This window comes from Pinus tabuliformis, chromosome 7, assembly GCF_031772625.1.
Source record: "Pinus tabuliformis cultivar Carrire ecotype Pingquan chromosome 7, CPIR1, whole genome shotgun sequence".
NCBI lineage: Eukaryota > Viridiplantae > Streptophyta > Pinopsida > Pinales > Pinaceae > Pinus > Pinus tabuliformis.
Window position 1 is genome coordinate 499,150,715 of NC_142293.1, and position 9,350 is coordinate 499,160,064.

General features: G+C 37.1%; 1 pseudogene; it reads left to right on the top strand.

Moving 5' to 3' along the window:
* The first annotated feature begins 258 nt into the window (after window positions 1–258).
* LOC149248239 (uncharacterized protein At5g49945 pseudogene) lies at window positions 259–1,242 on the top strand (annotated as a pseudogene).
* Window positions 1,243–9,350: the final 8,108 nt, after the last annotated feature.

A 9,350-nucleotide genomic window follows, 5' to 3' on the forward strand; every position in this document is an offset into this window, starting at 1 on the left:
TATCAAGAATTGCAGGCATTAGTGGAATTTAAATACAAGGGAAATTGTCCCCCAAAATATATTGGAAAATATTCTATTTCCCTCTTCAAGTATGACTTACCCTCATTAATAAAGCTTTCTGAAAGGTTTCTATGATCAAATATTTTAAGGGATATTCCTGGTGTTATTGAGGTTGCAATTACCCATGAATCAAAAACATTGAAAAGGGTTGTGTTGCCTTATATTTTTTATGAGGGTTTCTTCTTCATTTATTCCATCATGGATGACCTGAATTTGAGCTCGGAAACATCTAAAGCTGGATTGACCGATCTATACATACACGCACAAGATGCCGAAAAAATCTTGGTAATTTACAAAATCTCTAATGAGAAGATCGTCTATTGGATGATCTCATCCACAGGTCCTTAGTCTTACTACATTGAGTTCTCTTGCATCACGTTTTGATGAAAAAAACAAGTAGATTTCCCTAGCTTGGGTGGCACAATGTGCGCTGAAGGATGAGATCTTTGAGAAAAAATTCAGTCTATTAGGTACAAGAGATGGAAATGATATTCCCTTGCTGCTAAAAGGAACAAAGAATCTCTTCAAGTTTTATGTCGGCTGGTGTCAATATTACCTAGGCTTGTTGGTAATCATGAAGCTTTAGAGCATATATGATCTAATATCAAGGATGTATAATTATATAGTGCCTTGTGAGGATGAGCTCAATATCGAGGTTTATATGAATGAGGATGGTATGAATGTTGTGGTATTTGCATTAGCCTGGAAGAAGGTTCAAAAGGAGACCAGGAATATCCAACAATATATAAGGTTGCTTATGCCATCTTTGAATCAAAAGTGGCTTATCAAGGAGCTTTTTGTAATTTCAGGGTCACCGTAGGTAGCATTGGATTTGGTTATGGATGCAGTGTTTGATCATGTTTTTGGTGAAAAGCATTAGACAAGTATGGAAAGGGTATCATTTCATTACATTTCATAGATCAATACCTATCAAGTTCACATCAAAAGATGCTCAAGTTTAAGTTTTCTCTTCCATCAGCTAGCAATATGGTTGATATGACACATTTGAGTGTGATTTTACCATATTATATTAATCTTGTTGGGTGCTTCAAGCTAAGCACTCAGGCTCATGACAAGGTAGAATTTGCAAGAGAAAAGGTCACTTAGGAGTTATATAAAGAACAACAGATTACTCAACATGAATTAATTAAGATAAGAAAGGAACATTCAGAGTATCAATGAACAACTTGGCTTAACTTTCACATCTTGCTTTACTTCTTTCTGGCAAGTCTCTACTTTTTGACACATGCCATTATTTTGCTATATGGTCGTGCTAGCTTATATTTTGCTAGAGTGATGGTCTATTGGATCCTTGCCATAGCTCCAACCATGTGCCTTACTAGTGCTATAGCAATATCTTCAACTATTAAAAACTTAGTCATTTTGGTTCACAATGAGACTAAATCCACATCTATAGTGGCTAACAAAGGCTCAAATTCAAGGCATATACCAAGGTGTTTGCAAATTAGGCATTTCCATTCTAGATGAAGAGCGTAGGTTTACTTACAAGTATTTTCACCCACTACACTTGCATGACATGAGAGGCACACTCTTCTCCCTCCATTGTTCTCACTACTAAGGGTTACCATGGTGATAGGGTTATCTTTGATGACTATCACGAAGCGTAATTCTCATTATGACAACATACCCCTCCTGATGGCAAGATAATGTCATGGAAACTAAAATTTAAAACTTGAGGAATTAGATGAAACCTTTACAGCATCTAATTGGATGGTTAGAATTTAAAAAGATAACCCACCAGATAAACCATTGGATTTCTACCATATCTTGGTAGAATGACAAGCGAACTATATGAAGGCCCATTTATCAGGCCATACACTATCACTATCACAGTTGGCTCACAATAATTATAGGGTATATTTAACCTCAGACCTTCATTCATCATGGTTATGGGTCACCCATAGGGCCCATGGTTATGGGTCCACCACACAAAACCCTTGCCATCAAAGTTCATCTACTAGGCTATACACTGTTAGTATCATAATTGGACCAAAAGCATTACAGGGTATCTCTATCCTCAAACCTTTATTCATCATGTTTATGGGTCACCCAAAATCCCATGGATATGGGTCAACCACAAAAAACCCTTTCCATTGATGTTCATTTGCTAGGTCATACATTGTTAATATCATAGTTGTCTCACAAGCATTACAAGGTAAATCTATCCTCAAAGCTTCATTAATCATGGCTACGGGTCTTCCACAAACCCACAATTATGGGTCAACAACAAAAAGAACCTTGTCTTCAACAACATTTGGTTTTGGGTCATCCACAAACCCACAGTTCTGTGTCAACTATACAAAAGCCTTCTTTTCAATGGCTCATATTCAACAAAAACTTCTCAGGAGGGAACTTGATGAAATGAGGACCATTTATTCCTAAAGGGGAGGATTGACCTAAATGGAAAGTGGTATCCACCCATGGTATTGTAACTCAAGAAGGCCTGAAAAATACTATAAATAACGATCCTCTCCTTGTAAAAGGATAGATGGGGCCACCATTATGTAATGGTAAAATAAAGTTTCTGTCATATAATAAAGTATTTTTCTTTAGATTTTTTTGTGATTAGTTTCATTGTAGTTATACATTTTTTTCTCTCCCTGACTCTCAAATTTCAAGGTTCTTGGATCTTAGCCCCCAAGATCTAGATCATTATGGATATTTATTAGAGTTGTTAGGGCTAGCCAATCCTAAATAAATTAAATCTTGGTTGGGTCCACATGCACCCAATTCATCCACAATGTATACCAAATATTGAATTCTCTACTTGCTAAATGAGAATTTCTCCAAATTGGCATACAACTTATGTTGTCACAAGGTTCTCAAGACCTACTGAATGCACTAAAAATGTTCTTCACAGGTTCTTGAGGATGTTAGGATGTCATCCAAATATACAACCATAATGAGTCTATGAACAACTAGATGATATCATCCATAATCCTCACGAATGTTGTTGGAGCATTAGTCAATCCAAAGGGCATGATCAACCACTCAAAAATCCCTTCCTTAGATTTGAAGGATGTCTTCCATACATAATTTTTTTCAACTACAACTTGATGGTATCTTCACTTTAGATTAATTTTCATAAATAACTTAGCACCCTTATTCTGACCAAGAAAATAATCGATCTGGGGATCGAGTATCTATTGATGACAACTAATTTTTCAAGGCTCTATAATCAATACAAAGTCTCCATGTCCCCTATTTCTTCCACACCAACATAATTGGACTCAGGTAAGGTGAAGAGCTTGGTCGAATGTGGCCCTTTTGGATGAGCTCATGAATTTAAAATTTATTATCCTCATTTTCCAAGAGACAACATATATATATATATATATATATATATATATATATATATATATATATATATATATATATATATATATATATATATATATATATATATATATCTATATATATATTTGGCCATTAGGTAAAGGAGCAGTATGTATTAAGTTAACTGATTTTTTTAGTTGATAGTGTAGAGGCACCCCACAACTGGAGAAAATATATCTTTGTGTGTCTCTACAATCTTTTCCACTTGCTTTTGTTGTGCGGAGAGGTCTTGGTGGTCACAATGACCTTCCTTTCACCTTCTAACCAAAACCATGAAGAGGATAAACTTTGAATATTGAGAGATTACCTTTTGGCATTGTTTTGTGAATGTCAATGAAATTGCAACTGTTGGAACTACCTATGGTGCCCTGTAGATCTAACCTCCTAGAGTAATAATGATTCTACAAGGATGAGAATCATAAACAATGTGACATTTACATATATAAGGTTTCCATAAAATAACATCACAAACTTCAAGTGGGGAGACATCACAAAATACCTCATCTTTGAAGGGATTGATTTTATAGGAGAGGTGGCATTGTTAGCTCACATGAATATCTTATCCATGGCTCAACCAACCAATGGTGTATGGTTAGGGGTGTTGCACTATAAAAAAATTCAATATCTTGAATACCTCAATTGAGATCAACTTCTTCTAGGTCCCACTGTTAATGATAAAATTTAATGGGGTCCCCTTCACCCACATCTGTGAGTGGAAAATGTGCTCTTTCTCTTTAGGATCATCTGGATCTTGTGGTTGGATGTCTATGATCATGATGGTACCATTGATTTCTTCATTGATAATACAATTTTCCTTTATCCTAATTTGAATAAGAATTAGAGCTAAAATCTACTTCCTCTCTTTAAGCTTTGTCAACAATAATTGCCTTGAGCATCATTCGTTCGTGTTGTGCCATGACCTCTTGTGACTTGGGTTGTTTATCTTGAGCTTGTATCTCCTTGATATATCCTTTGTTTTACAAGTTTGGGCCACCTTTTTCAGACTTTTATTGTAGTCGATTTGTAGATCCAAAATCCTTCTTATTCCTCTGGTTTAGTTTTTCTCAAGTTTGACTACATATCAATAAGCATTTCCTAGTGAGGAGATGTCCAAAAAATCCATCTTCATTTGGATGTACTTGTGTATGCCACTATGGTACTTTAGAACCATGATTTTCTCAAAGTATATAATACCTATATTTGAGTACAAGGCATGGAAAATATTGGTATACTTTGGAATTGTCTAGTCTCTCTCTTATTGCAGGGTTTTCATCTCATGTACTAGTCATCATAGTTTCCCATAGGGTAGAATTCCTACTTAATCACATCCAAAAAATATTATAAAATGGGTTCTCCCTTGAATATCATATAATAATATTCATCTTGTCTCTCCTAGTAACCTTCCCACCAATATTTGGTATTGGGAAGGGATGACAAGACCACAATGGTGATCTTTTCATTCTCAATTTTATTTTTCTTGGATAGAGTAATAACCCTCCAATATATTTAACAAATTTTCCAAAGCATCTACGTTTATTTGGAATTCAAATAAGGGTATACAAAAATCAAATTTTACCTTGAAAAGCATTGTACCTTTGAAATTGTTGTTGGTTGAAGATGCTCAAACCCTATTAGAAGTTTTCGAAGGATCTAGGGAAAAATCCATCATCTCATTCCTTTGTTGTGCAAATGCTTCATCAAGCAACAAGTTCATAGGATATCCTTCTCTATCATCTCACTTTTCTTCCACTATGGGAGGCCCCTTGGGTTAGCGGGAGTGATCATTCCCAAGTGAAACTAGCCGAAGACCCAACTCTCTATACCTTGACCTTATTGGGGGCATGCACCAAGAAACATTAAGGAATAGATTGATCTAATACCATTGATTTATGTTGTAAAAGGAATGAAATGAAAGGTAGGAAAGAAAATGAAACACACACATAGATAAATATAATATAGAGTATGTAACATGGTGAAAACCAAACTTCTATTAATAAATGAATTAACATAATATTGTAGAAAAAAAACTAGCTAGAATGGTGGTAGTTATCTAAGAGGAGAGAGATATGGAAGTTACACACATTCACAAAATATATCACAAGATATCAAAATAATGGAATTTTTAAGATAAATAAAGAACCCTAGAGGCCCAAATCCCTAATCCTAGAGGATGAAGCACCAAAAGGTTTGTGGGCCCCAGAGTGGTTAGTTGGTACATCAATTTTGTGGGGATGCAACTTTAGCATACAATATCCATTTGGGATGCACAATAGTTCATTGGAAAGAACTATATGAGGAATAAAACTTTTCATCAAGGCCAAGGAATGTCATTGAAACCCATGCCCTACCCAACTTGCCAAAAAACATCATTTAGGACCCCAAAATAGCTGTAGAAGTTTGGGACCAAAAAAACCATAGAAAACTACCAAGAAGATAAAGAACCATTAATTCAGTGGAAGAGGTGGGTGGCTACCTGTATCCACCTAGATCATGATTAGATTATATAATATTCCAAATGGAGGAATTAATTGCATTATAGGGGTCTAGTGAAACTATGTATTGTTATTTATTAGTTTTAGTGTTTAAATTGATAAGTTTGAGGATTTTCCAAATGAAGTGGGCTTTAGAGAAAAAGTTGAAGGATTAGTAATCACCCTTCCATAAGTTTTAAACCTATCCAATAATGCAATGCATACATAGATTCTTAATAAATATAAAAATAAAATGATGAGAATCACATATTACACAAAGATTTACCCTAGAAACCAAAATCTGGAAAACAAACAAACTATTTAGAGCCACACCTCTAGTTTTTATTATCAATCAACTCCATTGGTTACAATACAATATATAGAATCCCACAACATCCAAAATCCCTAATCCATTAACAAAAATTATATTACAAGCTTAAATCCTTAACCGAAATTAGAAATTCAAGAGATAACCCAATGTGTTCCATAAAACTACCAAAAGTGGAAATCATGTGCTAAAAATATACACAAAAAACCACCTTTTTTTCTTGTGTCCTTTCCCTCCATGTGAACCTCACATTGCACCCATTGCATACAAATTGTGCCTGGTGTTATTCGTGCAAAAAATATAACACATACCCAACACCTCCTTTTATATTCATATGATATTATTCTCTTAGCTAGCCTAAAGGGTTAGTTTGACCTATTGCATCAATGTTGTTGTGAATTTGGCTAATTTTGTGCCAATGGGTGGTTGGTTTGAATCTCCCTAGTTAGGTGCACTGGTTGACATTAATGATTTTATTGGGCGTGCGATCCAAAAATGTGGGGGGAAGCATTTTTTTGGTTTTTTTTTTTGGAAAACGAGTATATTATCTTCTCAGGAAAGTGTAAAAATTGTATTGAGAAAATAGACATTGGGTGTTGGAAACTCTATTTTGGTCTTAAGAACAATTATAACATTGCATGTTGGGATGGGGTCCCCTGGGTCAGTTTTGGGGTTAAAAACCTAAGTTTTGATGTAAATGTTGGTGAAAAGATGTAAAGTCTCCGCAATTTGTGGATGCGGAGCGCATAGATAATTAGAAGGCAAAAGGGGTTTTAGCCCCTTGGTTATGCAAAGACGAGTCAGTTTTAAGATCCACCCATGGTCCACGGAGCATGGGAATGTATGTAAAAATATATAAATAGGTGTGTCTTAGAGAAGAAGTTAGAGAAAAATAGAGATGGATGCTTATGTATATGTCTGAGGGAAAGGGAAAGTGGAAATGGGTAGGTAGAAGGGAAAAGGCTCCACAGCTGAGTGCACGGAGGCCTACAGTGGAGTCCACAGCTGAGTGCGCAAACCCATGCAGCTGAGTGCGTAGGACAGTTTTGAGTCTGTAACACCATATTGAACAACAATAAAGAAGACTGTTGGAGAAATTAATGTGTTTATATGTTTATTTATGTTATTTATGTTTGCGATCTATGCTGTGATGGAATAAATGTCTTTATGAAATATTGATGTATATATGCACGACTTTGTTGGATAAGTCTTGCTAACTGTACACAATGTATGTTAAGTATTTATGCGAAGCTTATAATACATTCCGTTATGTTTATTGAATGCGTAAGTAGATTTGTGCAAACTCAGATCTAGGGTTGCTTTATGGTGCGCATAAGTGGGAAATTCATCTGTTAAGGGTCCGTAAAATCTTATTGTAGACCTTCGCGAAGCTCTAAGGGCCGTTTAAGTGAAGTTGTGGTACCAAGCCTTAGGGGCTTATAGATCTGCATGAAGGTAGATCTAGGGAAATAAAACACATCACACTGATCTCTGGATGCAAAAACTTGGTTCTAGCATCCCCCTATACTGCTTTGGGTGATACTTCAGCCTGTGCTATGTGGGATGATGCCGAACGGGCTAGTAGTGTAGGGTTTTGTTTGGTGCAATTAACTCTAAACCTGGGTCAGGACCCACTAAGCTAACAAATGGTTCCATTGCTGGGACTGGGATCTGCATAAGGAGATGTGTGATGTCACATCACTGGAATCCGACCAAGAAGGAAATTGAGAAGTGGTTGGATAGGAAGATCCATGAATTCGTGGTGCAAGAGAACATAAATCCGTGCCTATCAAAGGAGCAGTGGTTGGACAGATATTTATACGCAAAAATAGTCAATAAATTTTCTTTTGTACCTTACGAATCGAACTATACGAGTGGATAGCTAAGTTGGCATACGACCAAGGAAGGTGGAGGCTTGATGGTCCAATAGTGTGTAATATGGATCTAGTGCGAAGGTTGGAAGCCTCTGAAGATAATATCGCGTGCGTTGTTGACCGCTGGCTCGATTGAATTATAAGAGGATTTGTTACAGAGTTCGTGGTTGATACCTCAGTCAGCTACAACGAAGCAGAGCGATGCTTCTTCAAGGGACCGCGAGGTAAGTATCTAAGATCTTTGAATACCTGGATTAAGATTCTCTTGTGTGAGAAATGGGTTATGTCGTTGCCTTGATGTTCGGATCTACACGAAGTGGACGAATCTTCAGAAATCGAGAGAAAGAAAGCCCTAAATATAGCTCATTAATTGGACCTCCTTCGAGTGACGACATAAGCCTCACCACAGAGTGTGGTCCAGCTAATAAGACATGGTTTTCCATGGATACATCATCCATCCACTCCACCTCCACCTTCACCTCCACAACATACACCTTCGCCCACACTGCCATCGCCACTACCTGCGTTCAACATGTCGAACTCAATAAAGCTACCAATTTTCAAGGGTATGGGGAGTGAAGATACAGATCAGTTCTGGTTTGTTGCGAATGTTATGTGGACCGCACAGCAGATCACTGATGACAACATAAAGAAGGTGCACTTAGTTACTGCTCTGCAGGATCGCGCGTTGACATGGTATATTAAGTACTGTGTTGATCATCCTTTAGCAACGCTAGCAGATACTAAGGATTCTTTAAACAAGGAGTTTAGTAAGCCTAAGTCTGACTCGCAGTCAGTTGTTGGATTTAAGGAAATCATGATGAGGGCTGGTGAGATGCCTTGGGAGTTAGATCAAAGGCTGAAATGTGTGATCCGTAAAGCTAATATGCAACTCACAGATGGTCAGCACCACGAATGGTTTATAGCCTCGCTTCTGCCCCACCTGAGGATTGCTTTGTCACAACAGAAGATAGGAACTCAGGAAGAAGCCCTGGAAATCACAATGAGATTGCACGAGACACTTATTCAGGATGCAACTTTAGGAGTCCAATAGAACCTCTGCTTGGAATTACAGAGCTTGAAAAAAGAGAAAGAGGCTAGGCCAGAGGTGCACGAGGAAGTCTGGTGCCTCAAGTGTAAGAGCCAAGGGCATGATAAAGACCATTTCCTTGTCTTCGCAAATTATATTACAGGAGGGGGACCGATTCCCATGAGGGAGGAAGCCCCAGCAAGACCAAGTGCAGGGCTTGCGCTATGGTG